The sequence below is a fragment of the Acanthochromis polyacanthus genome, chromosome 14 (genome assembly GCF_021347895.1).
Source record: "Acanthochromis polyacanthus isolate Apoly-LR-REF ecotype Palm Island chromosome 14, KAUST_Apoly_ChrSc, whole genome shotgun sequence".
Lineage (NCBI taxonomy): Eukaryota > Metazoa > Chordata > Actinopteri > Pomacentridae > Acanthochromis > Acanthochromis polyacanthus.
In genome coordinates this window covers 14,846,387-14,864,528 of record NC_067126.1, presented here as the reverse complement: position 1 = coordinate 14,864,528, position 18,142 = coordinate 14,846,387, and the positions used below count along the sequence as shown (strand labels likewise).

Sequence of the window (18,142 nt, the reverse complement as noted above, 5' to 3'; positions counted from 1 at the left end):
ACAGCAGATAGCACACAAACAACCAAAATGTCACCATAAATCAGAATCTTGAACCCCTTTCACTTGTGCTCCTCATCCCATTTCACTAATTACACATCTTACACTCAACAAAAATATAAACGCAACACTTCTGTTTTTGCTCCCATTTTTTATGAGATGAACTCAAAGATCTAAAACTTTTTCCACATACACAATATCACCATTTCTCTCAAATATTGTTCACAAATCTGTCTAAATCTGTGATAGTGAGCACTTCTTTACTGAGATAATCCATCCCACCTCACAGGTGTGCCATATTAAGATGCTGATTAGACACCATGATTAGTGCCCACAATAAAAGGCCACTCTGATATGTGCAGTTTTTTTTTATGGGGGGGGGTCCGCTCCTCTTCATTGGCTGTGCGAAGTTGCTGGATATTGGCCGGAACTGGTACACGCTGTCGTATACGCAGATCCAGAGCATCCCAAACATGCTCAATGTTTGACATGTCCGGTGAGTTTTCCTCTTTTTTCCATTGTGGTCATATGTATATATATATATATATATATATATAGACATATACACATACAGTGGTATGCAAAAGTTTGGGCACCCCTGATAATTTTCAAGATTTTCCTTTATAAATCACTGGTTGTTCGGATCAGTAATTCCAGTTAAATATATCATATAGCAGAAGAACACAGTGATATTTGAGAAGTGAAATGAAGTTTATAGGATTTACAGAAAGTGTGCAATAATTATTTAAACAAAAGTAGGCAGGTGCATAAATTTGGGCACCTTTGTTGTTTTATTGATTTCAATACCTTGAGCACTAATTATTGGAACACGAAATTTGTTTTGTAAGCTCACTGACCCTTGACCTACATACACAGGTGAAGCCAATCATTAGAAAGGGTATTTAAGGTGGCCAATTGCAAGTTGTTCTACTCTTTGCATCTTCTCTGAAGAGTGGCAACATGGGAGCCTCAAAACAACTGTCAAATGATCTGAAAGCAAAGATTGTTCAACATCATGGTTTATGGGAAGGATACAAAAAGCTAGCTCAGAGATTTCAGCTATCAGTTTCCACTGTGAGGAGCATAGTGAGGAAATGGAAGACCACAGGCACAGTTCTTGGTAAGGCCCGGAGTGGCAGGCCAAGAAAAATCTCTGATAAGAAGAGGCGAAGGATGGTGAGAACAGTCAAACTCAACCCACAGACTAGCTCTAAAGACCTACAACACGATCTTGCTGAAGATGGTGTCACAGTGCATCGTTCAACTATTCAGTGCACTTTGCACAAGGGGATGCTGTATGGGAGAGTGATGCGGGAGAAGCCTTTTCTGCGCACATGCCACAATCAGAGTTGCTTGAGTTATGCTAAAGCACATTTGGACAAGCCAGCTTCATTTTGGAATAAGGTGCTGTGGACTGATGAAACTAAAATTGACTTATTTGGACATAACAATGGGCGGTATGCATGGCGGATGAAGAACACAGCATTCCAAGACAAACACTTGCTACCCACAGTAAAATTTGGTAGTGGTTCCATCATGTGGGGCTGTGTGGCCAGTGTAGGTACTGGCAATCTTGGTAAAGTTGAAGGTCGCACGGATTCCAGTCAGTATCAGCAGATTCTTTCAAACAGTGTTCAAGAATCAGTGACAAAAGTTGAAAAGTTGGACAATGACCAGACAACAACCTTAAACACTGCTCAAATTCTACTAAGGCATTCATGCAGAGGATCAAGTACAACATTCTGGAATGGCTATCTCAGTCCCCAGACCTGAATATTATTGAAAATCTGTGGTATGATTTAAAGCGGGCTGTCCATGCTCAGAAACCATCAAACCTGACTGAACTGGAGATGTTTTGTAAAGAAGAATGGTCAAAATATTTCAACCAGAATCCAGACCCTCATTGGAAACTATAGGAAGCGTTTAGAGGCTGTTATTTCTGCAAAAGGAGGATCTACAAAATACTGATGTCATTTTTCTGTTGGGGTGCCCAAATTTATGCACCTGACTACATTTGTTTAAATAATTATTGCACACTTACTGTAAATCCTATAAACTTCATTTCACTTCTCAAATATCACTGTGTTCGTCTGCTATATGATATATTTAACTGAAATTGCTGATCCAAACAACCAGTGATTTACAAAGGAAAATCTTGAAAATTATCAGGGGTGCCCAAACTTTTGCATACCACTGTATGCGTGTGTGTGTATATATATATATATATATATACACACACCAAAATAGGACCAAAATGAAAAAAGAGGAAAATCCAACCTTTAATTCAAATGCATTTATTCGGGGGGGGGGGGGGGGGGGGAATCACATATTAACAAATAATTCTTTTACATTAAATCATGTGTGTCACCATTATTAGCACCCCTGATGTTAACACTTTGTACAACCCCCTTTTGCCAACACTGAACGTGTTAGCATTAGCTTAGCTACTTAGCTTCGACTACATTTGCATCCCTACATAGCTTAAAGGTTAAACACATGCACCATATGTTGATGATAATGATAATATCTATGTTTATCTTTATAGTTAGTCGATATATATATATATATATATATATATATCAAGTTTCATTATATATATATCAAGTTTCATTATATATATATATATATATCGACTTTCATTATATATATATCAAGTTTCATTATATATATATATATATATATATATATATATATATCAACTTTCATTATATATATATCGACTTTCATTATATATATATATATGCCGTTTAGGAAATTATATATATAATGAAAGTCGATATATATATAATGAAACTTGATATATATATAATGAAACTTGATATATATATAATGAAAGTCGATATATATATAATGAAACTTGATATATATATAATGAAACTTGATATATATATAATGAAAATTGATATATATATAATGAAACTTGATATATATATATAATGAAACTTGATATATATATAATGAAAATTAATATATATATAATGAAAGTTGATATATATATATATATAATGAAACTTGATATATATATAATGAAACTTGATATATATATATATAATGAAAGTTGATATATATATAATGAAAGTTGATATATATATATAATGAAAGTTGATATATATATATATATATAATGAAACTTGATATATATATAATGAAACTTGATATATATATAATGAAAGTCGGAATATAGAATGTTCAGATTTTCATTCCATCTATTCAAAGTTTCATTCCATATATTCAGACTTTTTCCTACTGAGCCCTGGAAGGACATGGCAAACAAAAACAGGAACCTTATTGGACATTTGCTCTTCAGATGAGCTCTTCTGTGATTATCTATCTGTCTTCATGGTTGTCACAGGGAACAGCGACTACGTTTGAGAAAACAGGTAATTTTTAGAGATGTTTTGATTCTGAACACTGAACGTGTTAGCATTAGCTTAGCTACTTAGCTTCGACTACATTTGCATCCCTACATAGCTTAAAGGTTAAACAACTGCACCATATGTTGATGATAATGATAATATCTATGTTTATCTTTATAGTTAGTCGATATATATATATATATATATCAAGTTTCATTATATATATATCAAGTTTCATTATATATATAGATCGACTTTCAATATATATATATCAAGTTTCATTATATATATATATATATATATATATATATATATATATATATATATATATATCGACTTTCATTATATATATATAATTTCCTAAACGGCATGTATGGCATGCCGTTTAGGAAATTATATATATAATGAAAGTCGATATATATATAATGAAACTTGATATATATATAATGAAAATTGATATATATATAATGAAACTTGATATATATATAATGAAAATTAATATATATATAATGAAAGTTGATATATATATATATAATGAAACTTGATATATATATAATGAAAGTTGATATATATATAATGAAAGTTGATATATATATAATGAAACTTGATATATATATAATGAAAGTTGATATATATATATATAATGAAAGTCGATATATATAATGAAACTTGATATATATATAATGAAAATTGATATATATATAATGAAAGTTGATATATATATAATGAAAGTTGATATATATATATATATAATGAAACTTGATATATATATATATATATAATGAAACTTGATATATATATAATGAAAGTTGATATATATATAATGAAACTTGATATATATATATATATATAATGAAACTTGATATATATATAATGAAACTTGATATATATATAATGAAAGTCGGAATATAGAATGTTCAGATTTTCATTCCATCTATTCAAAGTTTCATTCCATATATTCAGACTTTTTCCTACTGAGCCCTGGAAGGACATGGCAAACAAAAACAGGAACCTTATTGGACATTTGCTCTTCAGATGAGCTCTTCTGTGATTATCTATCTGTCTTCATGGTTGTCACAGGGAACAGCGACTACGTTTGAGAAAACAGGTAATTTTTAGAGATGTTTTGATTCTGAACACTGAACGTGTTAGCATTAGCTTAGCTACTTAGCTTCGACTACATTTGCATCCCTACATAGCTTAAAGGTTAAACAACTGCACCATATGTGGATGATAATGATAATATCTATGTTTATCTTTATAGTTAGTCGATATATATATATATATATATATATATATATATATCAAGTTTCATTATATATATATCAAGTTTCATTATATATATATATATCGACTTTCATTATATATATATCAAGTTTCATTATATATATATATATATATATATATATATCAACTTTCATTATATATATATCGACTTTCATTATATATATATAATTTCCTAAACGGCATGTATGGCATGCCGTTTAGGAAATTATATATATAATGAAAGTCGATATATATATAATGAAACTTGATATATATATAATGAAACTTGATATATATATAATGAAAGTCGATATATATATAATGAAACTTGATATATATATATAATGAAACTTGATATGTATATAATGAAAATTGATATATATATAATGAAACTTGATATATATATATAATGAAACTTGATATATATATAATGAAAATTAATATATATATAATGAAAGTTGATATATATATAATGAAACTTGATATATATATAATGAAACTTGATATATATATATATAATGAAAGTTGATATATATATAATGAAACTTGATATATATATAATGAAAGTTGATATATATACACACGTGGACAAAATTGTTGGTACCCCTCAGTTAAAGAAGGAAAAACCCACAATTCTCACTGAAATCACTTGAAACTCACAAAAGTAACAATAAATAAAAAATTATTGAAAATTAAATAATCAAAATCAGCCATCACTTTTGAATTGTTGATTAACATAATTATTTAAAAAAAACAAACTAATGAAATAGGGCTGGACAAAAATGATGGTATCCATAACTTAATATTTTGTTGCACAACCTTTTGAGGCAATCACTGCAATTAAACAATTTCTGTATTTGTCAATGAGCGTTCTGCAGCTGTCAACAGGTATTTTGGCCCACTCCTCATGAGCAAACAGCTCCAGTTGTCTCAGGTTTGATGGGTGTCTTCTCCAAATGGCATGTTTCAGCTCCTTCCACATATGTTCAATGGGATTCAGATCTGGGCTCATAGAAGGTCACTTTAGAATAGTCCAACGCTTTTCTCTCAGCCATTCTTGGGTGTTTTTGGCTGTGTGTTTTGGATCGTTGTCCTGTTGGAAGACCCATGACCTGCGACTGAGACCAAGCTTTCTGACACTCGGCAGCACATTTCTCTCCAGAATGCCTTGATAGTCTTCAGATTTCATCGTACCTTGCACACTTTCAAGACACCCTGTGCCAGATGCAGCAAAGCAGCCCCAAAACATTACTGAGCCTCCTCCATGTTTCACCGTAGGGACAGTGTTCTTTTCTTCGTATGCTTGGTTTTTGAGTCTATGAACATAGAGTTGATGTGCCTAACCAAAAAGCTCCAGTTTGGTCTCATCTGTCCAAAGGACATTCTCCCAGAAGCTTTGTGGCTTGTCAACATGCATTTTTGCAAATTCCAGTCTGGCTTTTTTATGAGTTTTTTTCAGCAGTGGTGTCCTCCTTGGTCGTCTCCCATGAAGTCCACTTTGGCTCAAACAACGACGAATGGTGCGATCTGACACTGATGTACCTTGGCCTTGGAGTTCACCTTTAATTTCTTTGGAGGTTGCTCTGGGCTCTTTGGATACAATTCGAACGATCCGTCTCTTCAATTTGTCATCAATTTTCCTCTTGCGGCCACGTCCAGGGAGGTTGGCTACTGTCCCGTGGGTCTTGAACTTCTGAATAATATGAGCCACTGTTGTCACAGGAACTTCAAGCTGTTTAGAGATGGTCTTATAGCCTTTACCTTTAAGATGTTTGTCTATAATTTTTTTTCGGATGTCCTGGGACAATTCTCTCCTTCGCTTTCTGTTGTCCATGTTCAGTGTGGTACACACCTTTTCACCAAACAGCAGGGTGACTACTTGTCTCCCTTTAAATAGGCAGACTGACTGATTATGAGTTTGGAAACACCTGTGATGTCAATTAAATGACACACCTGAGTTAATCATGTCACTCTGGTCAAATAGTTTTCAATCTTTTATAGAGGTACCATCATTTTTGTCCAGGCCTGTTTCATTAGTTTGTTTTTTAAATAATTATGTTAATCAACAATTCAAAAGTAATGGCTGTTTTTGATTATTTAATTTTCAATAAATTTTTATTTATTGTTACTTTTGTGAGTTTCAAGTGATTTCAGTGAGAATTGTGGGTTTTTCCTTCTTTAACTGAGGGGTACCAACAATTTTGTCCACGTGTGTATATATAATGAAAGTCGATATATATATAATGAAAGTCGATATATATATAATGAAACTTGATATATATATAATGAAAATTGATATATATATAATGAAAGTTGATATATATATAATGAAAGTTGATATATATATATATATATAATGAAACTTGATATATATATATATATATAATGAAACTTGATATATATATAATGAAAGTTGATATATATATAATGAAAGTTGATATATATATATAATGAAAGTTGATATATATATATATATAATGAAACTTGATATATATATATAATGAAACTTGATATATATATATAATGAAAGTCAGAATATAGAATGTTCAGATTTTCATTCCATCTATTCAAAGTTTCATTCCATATATTCAGACTTTTTCCTACTGAGCCCTGGAAGGACATGGCAAACAAAAACAGGAACCTTATTGGACATTTGCTCTTCAGATGAGCTCTTCTGTGATTATCTATCTGTCTTCATGGTTGTCACAGGGAACAGCGACTACGTTTGAGAAAACAGGTAATTTTTAGAGATGTTTTGATTCTGAACACTGAACGTGTTAGCATTAGCTTAGCTACTTAGCTTCGACTACATTTGCATCCCTACATAGCTTAAAGGTTAAACAACTGCACCATATGTTGATGATAATGATAATATCTATGTTTATCTTTATAGCTGGTCTTAAGGCTAATTACGAGGCAGAGGTCAGCTGCTGCCTGGACACATCCATGATCACGCCACTGGTGGGACACAATCGTACTGGATTTCAGCTGAAGGCTGCTGTTCTGTCCAAACTGAGACATTTTTATTGTGACATACCCTCCACTGTTGTTAGCTTTTGATTCAATAATTTTTTTTGAGATGAGGAAATCACTATTGCATGTTTCTAGTTAAATACCCTACTTTTATGATATATCACTACAGCATGCACTTTTTATATTTTCCATCAATTTCACCCAAAAGTTGAATAACTATTTGTGAGCAGTGTATGTAGACACATAATAGAAGCACATTTCAATAATATGTCTGCTGCAGTAGTGCAGTTTATCTACCTAGATTGGTGTAACAGTAAAAAAACAACAATATATGCTACTGATGTTTCTGACTAAAATCTGCTTGAAAAGCACAACTGCTTATCTGTCAAAATGTGTGTAACAAAAGTGTGCACTGAACACTGAATAAAGTCTCTGTAGATTATAGACAAAATTTGCATCTCTCATCACAAATTTCTGTTTATTCACCCAAAGTGCATGGGTAAAATACAAAACAGGTGAAGTACTAAAAAAGATTTATTTTCTAGAAAAGCCAATAGTCAACAATGCAGTTTAATTCTGGGACAGTTGCTCCAGCACCGACACCATGCGTCCCATCAGTGCAACCAAGGTTTTCATTCATCTTCTGGATGTTCTGGAGCATGGCAGAGGTCACGTCTTGGTGTCTTCCGATCTGTTCCAAGAACCGTTCCTCTGACCTCTCCAGATACTGCAGAGGATCCACAGCAGCTTCCTGGTTCCCTTTTCCTGCATAAAAGCATCCAAAAAGTACTAGTTGTCAGTAATTATTTTTCTATTTTCATAAACACAGTTAACTTAAAGTAAATGTTCTATTTTGTGATTTTAGGATGGGTCAAAAGATAACATACTGATCATGTTGATGTCTGCATAGTCTAAACAGATCTTACTTGATTTGGTCTGTAGAGAGGAGGACGGCGTGGAGGAGCTGCAGGACGGAACCAGTAAGCTGCAGACTAGTGCTCCTGGTAACTGGACCTCATCATCCAAGGCCGACAACTAAATAAAATGAACAAGACATGCTGTTGATAGCATCTGTAATACAAATGATTTTATCCATTAACTGATTTATTGCTTTGTCCATACAATGTTAGAAAGTGTTACAAATAATACCTGTAATAATTTCCAACAGTGATAAATGCCTTGTTTTATTTTACAACAAAAAACACCAAAAGCATCTGTGTATAAGAAATCAGTGCATTGGATTTCCACATCTGCAAAGCTAGAAAATCACACATCAGAATTTTACCTTGAAATTATGAAAATAGCTGCAGATTACCAGTACTCTTTACTTCATTGTGTTAACTTGATCATTTGAATCAGTTTTTTAGACTTGTATTACTGATACGAAACATAATCAACACATAAATTAAAATGTGTTCGCAAAGAGTTCACTGGTTATTCAAGGAAAATTTCAATGATAACCATATAGTTCAGTAATATGATTAATGGGTCATTGTGTAACAGCGTGGGAGGTTCTGAATACAGGTCTTGGACTGAAATATTGCTGCTGCTTTCCTCCGGTTTTATAAGGAGTTGTTTCATAGCTTGTTAGCTTACCAGCGGCTAACTGGCTAGCAAACAATAGTTCAACGCCAACCTCTAATCAGTGATCCGGTGTCCGGACCGCGTTAGCTGGCGGAACGTTCATAATACTGATGTGGGACTGTTGTAGCTAGCGTATTCATAGTAGGATAACAGCAGGATGTTGGAGAAATAAAACTTACCATTATCAGGATCGCTGGTCTGCATGGCAGACTCTTAGCGCATCGCACTGCTTGAATGTCTGTGTATTTCAGGCCGATTTCAAAATAAAACTCAATAAAATTCTCGTCCGGGTGAGTGTCCTTCATTGTCGCTTCGCCATACGGACATGTCCCTTCCGGGGCTCGGTAGGAAAAAAAGATTTGATATATATATAATGAAAGTTGATATATATATATATAATGAAAGTCGATATATATATATAATGAAACTTGATATATATATAATGAAAGTTGATATATATATAATGAAAGTCGATATATATATAATGAAAGTTGATATATATAATGAAAGTCGATACATATATATATAATGAAAGTTGATATATATATAATGAAAGTTGATATATATATAATGAAAGTTGATATATATATAATGAAAGTCGATATATATATATATATATATATATATCAAGTTTCATTATATATATATCAAGTTTCATTATATATATATATCAAGTTTCATTATATATATATCGACTTTCATTATATATATATCAAGTTTCATTATATATATATATCAAGTTTCGTTATATATATATCGACTTTCATTATATATATATCAAGTTTCATTATATATATAATTTCCTAAACGGCATGCCATAATATATAATGAAAGTTGATATATATATATAATGAAAGTTGATACATATATACATATATATATGGTTTTTTTTAACTGATGATTTAGATATTGCTTTAATCATTTCTTTTGCTAGTTTGTTTTGTTTTCTTGTATTAGTTGGTTTATTTGTTTTTTTTTGTTGGTTGCTTTTGTGAGTGTATTTTGTTTCCTGTTTTGGATTTAATTCATCATTCATTGCTCTGTTCCTTTTCCCCACACCAGTTATGGTTAGTTTGGGCATGTTTTATCAGTTTTTCTTTGTCTTCTGTTACAGGTGCTGTGGCTTACTGCGACAGTTTTTCCCTGGTGGTGGTATTGTCTTCACGGTCCCCTTCTGTTTGATTTTGCGTGTGTATGATTTGCAGTGTCACGGGTGATTACTTTGAGGATTCTTCTCCCCTTTTGGTTGTCCTGCCGAAGGGTAAGCCTCAGCCCAGGTTTTATTCCTTGTTGCCCATTCTTCCTTTTAGTTGATATATGTTAACTGGTGTGTTATTTTCCTTTTTTTTAAGATAATTTGTTAATAAACATTGTTAAATTGGACATGTCTCCCCCCTCCTGTGTAATGGAACTCGTGTTGGCCGAGTGACTGGAAACTTACCAGAGCTAGATTTCCTGGATGCTAGACCCAGATGGCGTTGTCGAAACCATAGTTGGTCTGATTAAGTACAAAGATCCCTTCTAATCTCGCCACACACACAAATGCAAATTTCGCTTGGACCAGGTCGGCTATGTAGGCCACATCTTCACAAGCGAAGGCCTGAAAGCAGACCCATCCAAAATAGCAGCAATCACTGACATGCCAGTCCCCACTGATGGTACTTCACTGCAACGGTTCCTTGGCATGGTCAATTCTCTTGGCAAGTGCATTCCAAACTTCAGTGACATTGCAGCGCCACTGAGGAAACTCACGCACAAAGAGACTGCATGGTGCTGGTTTCAGCAGCATCAGGAGGCATTTGACTGCCTCAAATCTTGCCTATCTAACTCACCCGTACTGGCTTACTACGATGTCAGAGAGCCGGTCACACTCACCTGTGATGCATCATGCTATGGACTTGGAGCCGCTTGTATACAAAATTGCAGACCTGTTGCTTTTGCATCTCGCATCCTCACTGAGACTGAAACACGATATGCTCAAATAGAGAAGGAACTTTTGGCTGTTGTGTTCGCATGCACAAAATTCAAACACTATGTGTACAGAAAGCCCATAATTGTGGAAACAGACCACCAACGTCTGGTGCCTATTCTCAAGAAGCCCATTCATGCAACACCTGCCCGCCTTCAGAGAATGTTACTCCAGCTGCAGAGCTACGACATCAGCTTGGTGTACAAAAAAGGAAAACGTATATATTTAGCAGACACTCTTTCAAGACCTCCAAACACACAAGATAGCCAGAGCCCAGCTGAAAGTGATGCTTTTCAAGTCATGTCTGAGTTATATCTCCACAGCCCATCTGGAGGAACTCAGAAAGCACACAGCAGAGGATAAGACACTGCAAATCCTCAGTGCAGTTATCTAGAAAGGATGGACAGACAAAACCAGCTGCAGCCTGCTATTGAATCCTTCTTTCCTTACAGAGATGAAGTAACAGTTGAGGATGGAATTGTGATAAAAGGCCATAAGGCAGTTATCCCCCTGTCTCTGCGTAAGGAATACATAAACATTGTACACAAAGGTTACCCAGGTATAGAAGAAACCTAACGCAGAGCGAAAAGCGTAATTTTCTGGCCTTCACTATCAAACGACATCACTACAGAATTGCTGCCGTGTGCAACAGCACAAAGCCTCATCAACAAAAGGAACCTCTCCACCCTCATGCAGTTCCAGATATCCCATGGTCCACAGTGGCTACAGGCATTTTCGAATGACATGGTCAACACAATCAGGTGCTTGTGGATTCATATTCTGGATGACCCTCTCAGTTCATGGAAAACCACACACACTAATTTCTGACAATGCTAGACAATACACCTGTCAGCAATTTAAAGACTTTGCCAAACAGTGGGATTTTGTCCACACCACCAGCAGCCCTGATTTTCCTCAGTCAAACGGCCTAGCCGAAAGAGCAGTACATAGTGCTAAGCAGCTGATGGAAAAATCTCAGAGACAAAACTGACGTCTTTCTTAACCTACTGAACTTGAGAAACATTCCCCGTGACCCGACACTAGGTTCACCTGCTGAACGCCTAATGTCACAATAGACATGTGCAGCCATCCCTGTATGTACTAAACTACTGAAACCACCTCCAAGGGACACCCAGCAAGTCCACACCCAACTACTCAACAAAAAAGCCACTCTGAAGCGCTACTACGACGAGTCAAGTCACCCACTGCAGCCTCTGGCAGAAGGACAAGTGGTCCGAATGCAAACGGCAACAGGATATGACAAGCTAGGAACTGTCAAAGAGATAGGTAGAGAGCCACGCTTCTACATCATCCAGTTCAATGGGAAGACATATAGGAACAAACTGACGTCACATTCTCCCTGTTGCAGAGCCGCCACCATCACTGCTCCAAACAGAGGAATCAGACTCCCAAGACACTGGCTCTTCCACAATGGACTCTATTCCACCTACAACACATACACCTGAGTCAAACCCTATACACTCACATAGTATGTCCCCTTTACAGCCCAAACCTATCACACACCTCCCCGCTAAGAACAAAAATGCTCAGTACACAACACATTCAGGTTGCACCTGTAAACCCAACCCAAGATACCTGTAATGAAGGACAAAATAATGCTTTGTGCACAGTATGGTTTATGTGGTTACCAGTATTTTGAGGAGTTGTGTGTATTGAACAGTCGCGCTACCTTCAATCTATGCACTTGGAAATGCACTATGTTTATTAGTGATACAAGGACTTACCTGTTAAAGTGATATGTTTATCCACTTTAAATTTTTTCATTACAGTTTTAAGCTTTCTTGTTTACTTGAAAAGTCTGTGTCGTAAATAGACACCTGAAGTTTTGTTATTGCTGTTCAGTATATGAGATGTGAGCTAAAAGAAAAGGATGTAGATCATTTGACTAAATGACTCCGTACTTATGTATCTGATGTTTGTTGCAGCTCAGCCAATCATTACACACTGTTATGCGCGGTCCAAGGTTGTCATGTGACCAAGATGTCGTCTCTGGAAGCTATGCTGTAGCTTATGAGTTTAGCTAATAAAGCGGAACGTTTTGCAACAACGTGTGATCTTTGACTCACACAAAGGAACAAGTTTCAACAATGGTGTTTATGGAGATCTGCCAAACACCACAAGCTCTGGACACAGCCGCTATGCTGGATGCATTTCACCTGACACACGCGGACAGGACAGAGGAGAGCAGAAGAAGAAAGGAGGTGGGCTGGCAGTGTTTGTGAATGATAGATGGTGGGCACATTTCTGTTAAGGAGCAAACCTGCTGTAAAGACACTGAGCGGTTAGCATGCGACTGTACTACCTGCCACTGGAGTTCTCGCGCGTTATCGTGATAATTGCATACGTTCCCCCATCCGCTAACACCAAAGCAGCCTGTGACATCCTCCACTCTGCTGTGAGTAGGCTGCAGTCACAGCACCCACAGGCCCTACTTCTTATTTCTGGTGATTTCAACCATGTGCCTCTCCGTCCTCCACTTTACACAGTATGTCACCTGTCACACCAGAGACAATAAAACACAGGACTTATTGTATGCCAACACCAAGGAGGCATACATCTCATCACCATTGCCTCTTCTGGGGAAAGAAGAACACAACATGGTTAATCTCCAGCCCGTGTACAAACTCTTTGTATACAGGCAACCTGTTGTGACCCGCACAGTAACGAGATGGTCTGACGAGACTGAAGAAGCCCTGAAAGACTGTTTTGAAACCTCAGTGTGGGAAGAACTCTGTGTTCCTCATGGGGATGACATTGACAACTTGACACACTGCATCACGGACTACATACACACGTGGACAAAATTGTTGGTACCCCTCAGTTAAAGAAGGAAAAACCCACAATTCTCACTGAAATCACTTGAAACTCACAAAAGTAACAATAAATAAAAATTTATTGACAATTAAATAATCAAAAACAGCCATTACTTTTGAATTGTTGATTAACATAATTATTTAAAAAAACAAACTAATGAAACAGGCCTGGACAAAAATGATGGTACCTCTATAAAAGATTGAAAACTATTTGACCAGAGTGACATGATTAACTCAGGTGTGTCATTTAATTGACATCACAGGTGTTTCCAAACTCATAATCAGTCAGTCTGCCTATTTAAAGGGAGACAAGTAGTCACCCTGCTGTTTGGTGAAAAGGTGTGTACCACACTGAACATGGACAACAGAAAGCGAAGGAGAGAATTGTCCCAGGACATCCGAAAAAAAATTATAGACAAACATCTTAAAGGTAAAGGCTATAAGACCATCTCTAAACAGCTTGAAGTTCCTGTGACAACAGTGGCTCATATTATTCAGAAGTTCAAGACCCACGGGACAGTAGCCAACCTCCCTGGACGTGGCCGCAAGAGGAAAATTGATGACAAATTGAAGAGACGGATCGTTCGAATTGTATCCAAAGAGCCCAGAGCAACCTCCAAAGAAATTAAAGGTGAACTCCAAAGCCAAGGTACATCAGTGTCAGATCGCACCATTCGTCGTTGTTTGAGCCAAAGTGGACTTCATGGGAGACGACCAAGGAGGACACCACTGCTGAAGAAAACTCATAAAAAAGCGAGACTGGAATTTGCAAAAATGCATGTTGACAAGTCACAAAGCTTCTGGGAGAATGTCCTTTGGACAGATGAGACCAAACTGGAGCTTTTTGGTAAGGCACATCAACTCTATGTTCATAGACTCAAAAACCAAGCATACGAAGAAAAGAACACTGTCCCTACGGTGAAACATGGAGGAGGCTCAGTAATGTTTTGGGGCTGCTTTGCTGCATCTGGCACAGGGTGTCTTGAAAGTGTGCAAGGTACGATGAAATCTGAAGACTATCAAGGCATTCTGGAGAGAAATGTGCTGCCGAGTGTCAGAAAGCTTGGTCTCAGTCGCAGGTCATGGGTCTTCCAACAGGACAACGATCCAAAACACACAGCCAAAAACACCCAAGAATGGCTGAGAGAAAAGCGTTGGACTATTCTAAAGTGGCCTTCTATGAGCCCAGATCTGAATCCCATTGAACATATGTGGAAGGAGCTGAAACATGCCATTTGGAGAAGACACCCATCAAGAGAGACAACTGGAGCTGTTTGCTCATGAGGAGTGGGCCAAAATACCTGTTGACAGCTGCAGAACGCTCATTGACAAATACAGAAATCGTTTAATTGCAGTGATTGCCTCAAAAGGTTGTGCAACAAAATATTAAGTTATGGGTACCATCATTTTTGTCCAGCCCTATTTCATTAGTTTGTTTTTTTAAATAATTATGTTAATCAACAATTCAAAAGTGATGGCTGATTTTGATTATTTAATTTTCAATAAATTTTTATTTATTGTTACTTTTGTGAGTTTCAAGTGATTTCAGTGAGAATTGTGGGTTTTTCCTTCTTTAACTGAGGGGTACCAACAATTTTGTCCACGTGTGTAAATTTCTATGTGGAGAACCCAATACCCACCAGGATAGAACGGTGTTTCTCCAACAAACTATGGATTAACCCAGACATATAGGCTGTCCTTAAGGAAAAAAAAGAGAGCCTTTGGATCAGGTGACAAGGAGGAGCAGAAGACTGTAAGGAGGGAATAAAGGAGAAAGATCGGGAGGAAGGATCAGTACAAGCGGAAGATGGAGGAAAAGCTACAACAGAAAAACACCAGTGGAGTCTGGAAGGGCCTAAAGACTACTCTCAAGCAGCAAGGTGCCCGACTCCCAGGCTGTGGGTGACCAGAAGTGAGTCAATGATTTAAAGCTTCAATAGGTTTGATCAGGCTCCTGCCCTTCGCCCCACCCAGCCGCCCCTGCTGCAATCCCTGTCTTCTGCATAGATATACATCTTCTGCACCTCCAGGACACTGCCCCTCCCTCAACCACACTTCTCCTTTCACAACCTTCAGCACACAACCACCCCCTATTGCTTCTCCTGCCAAATGTCCTCCCCCACCATCCACAACGTCAAAACACCCAGCCCCCTTCCTCCAGCTTTTCCCTCACATCAACCCAGGTAAGGAACAAGCTCAGGAGGATGAAGATGAAGAAAGCTGCAGGTCTGGACGGCATCAGCTCCAGGCTCCTCAAGTCCTGTGCAGACCAACTGTGCAGATAGTTGAGCACATGTTCAGCATGAGCCTGAAGCTCAGGAGAGTACCACAGCTGTGGAAGACGTCCTGGGTGGTACCAGTGCCCAAAATATCGCATCCCGAGGACCTCAGCAGCTACAGGCCGTGGGCGCTGACGTCTCATCTGATGAAGGCTCTGAAGAGGCTGATCCTTGCCCATTTCCGCCCTCGAGTGAGTTCATTTATGGACCCTTTGTAGTTCGCCTACCAGCCTGGCATCGGCGTGGAAGAAGCTGTCATCTTCTTCCTGGACAGAGCTCTGTCCCATCTGGAGAAGCCTGCAAGTACTGTGAGAATTATGTTCTTTGATTTCTCCAGTGCTCTTAACACGATTCAGCCGGTTCTCCTGAGGGACAAGCTGAAGCTCGCACCACCTCTCGGGCTGGATACTGAACTACCTCACAGACAGACCACAGTTTGTGAGAACTTCATGTACAACTCAGCCAGCTGTCATCTGCAGAAGTTCTCTGATGATTCTGCGATTGTTGGTCTCAACTTAGATGACGATCGGGAGTACAGAGAATTGACGCAAGACTTTGTGTACTGGTGCCAGTGGAACTGCCTCTGGATCAACTCAGGGAAGACGAAAGAACTGGTGGAGGACTTCTGCAGGCGCAGTCTCACACCCCCAATATCCATGAACATCCAGTGCATGGACATTAAAAGAGTGGACTCATACAAGTACCTGGGGGTTCACCTGAACAATAAACTGGACTGGTCAGACCACTCTACCGCACTTTACAGAAAGGGTCAAAGCAGACTCTATCTACTGGGGAGACTGTGGATTTTTGGGGTACAGGGGGCACTCATGAAGACCTTTCATGACTATGTGGTGGCATCATCCATTTTTTATGGAGTGGTCTGCTGGGGCAGCAACATCACAGCTGCTGAAAAGAGGAAACTTGATCAGCTGATCAAGAAGGCCAGCTCTGTCCTGGGGAGCCCCCTGGATCCAGTGCGTGTGGTGGGAGCATAGATTGTATATACAGTCTATGGGTGGGAGAAAGGAGGATGCTAGTCAAGCTAGCATCCCTGCTGGACAATGTCTCTCAGCACACATCTCATGGCACTCTGAGAGCACTGGACAGATCCTTTAGTGACGCACTGCGTCACCCCAGGTGTGTGAAGGAGCATTACTGCAGGTCCTTCCTTCCTGATGGTATCACACTCTATAATAAGCACTGCTCTCAACAGACCACACACACACTCACTTAATGACAGTTAGCAAACTGTCATATGCAGTAAACCCAAGTGCAATTCATTTGTGTGTATATTCTCAAATTGTGTGGTTTTTAGTATCCTGGTGTATATTTTATCGTATTTTTTCTTATTTATATTGTGTTTATATATATTGTCTATATCTTATGTCCTTAATTTATAGATGTGTTCTCTTGATTTTTTTCTTACTGTCACTTTGCTTCTGTGAAATTGCAAATTTCCCCTTGTGGCACTAGTAACGGGTATTCTATTTTATTCTAAACCCCTGGTTTGTAACAACGGAAAGCATATTCTGTCCTAGATCTCAACAACACAAAAAATGTCATAATGAGAAGATTAACTATGAAGAAAATGTACTTTCATCATTTGACTTTTTTCACAGCAGATATTTGGACTTGTCGCAGGTGGAATAACTGATGAAGTCCATAAAGGTTCCTCATAAACTCTGACTGACAACCAGCAGCACAACAGCAGCAGCTTCATGAGGAATCCAGCATTAATACACCTCTGATTTAAACTGGAACCAGTTCGGATACCTACAACTTTATTAACATCATTAAAACTCTAAAACTGTTAGTATTAAACATTCACACTGAAAGTTTTTGCTGCTTAATGTAGTTCCAACAACTTCACTGGCTCCCAATCAC

The 18,142-nt window shown here is 37.3% G+C and overlaps 1 long non-coding RNA gene across 1 annotated transcript; it reads right to left on the bottom strand.

Moving 5' to 3' along the window:
• Nucleotides 1-8,043: 8,043 nt before the first annotated feature.
• LOC127537144 (uncharacterized) lies at nucleotides 8,044-8,986 on the bottom strand. The gene is made up of 2 exons (XR_007946641.1): nucleotides 8,519-8,986; nucleotides 8,044-8,357 (listed from the first exon to the last, which is right to left on the bottom strand). It is a non-coding gene; the product is annotated as an uncharacterized LOC127537144 (long non-coding RNA).
• Nucleotides 8,987-18,142: the final 9,156 nt, after the last annotated feature.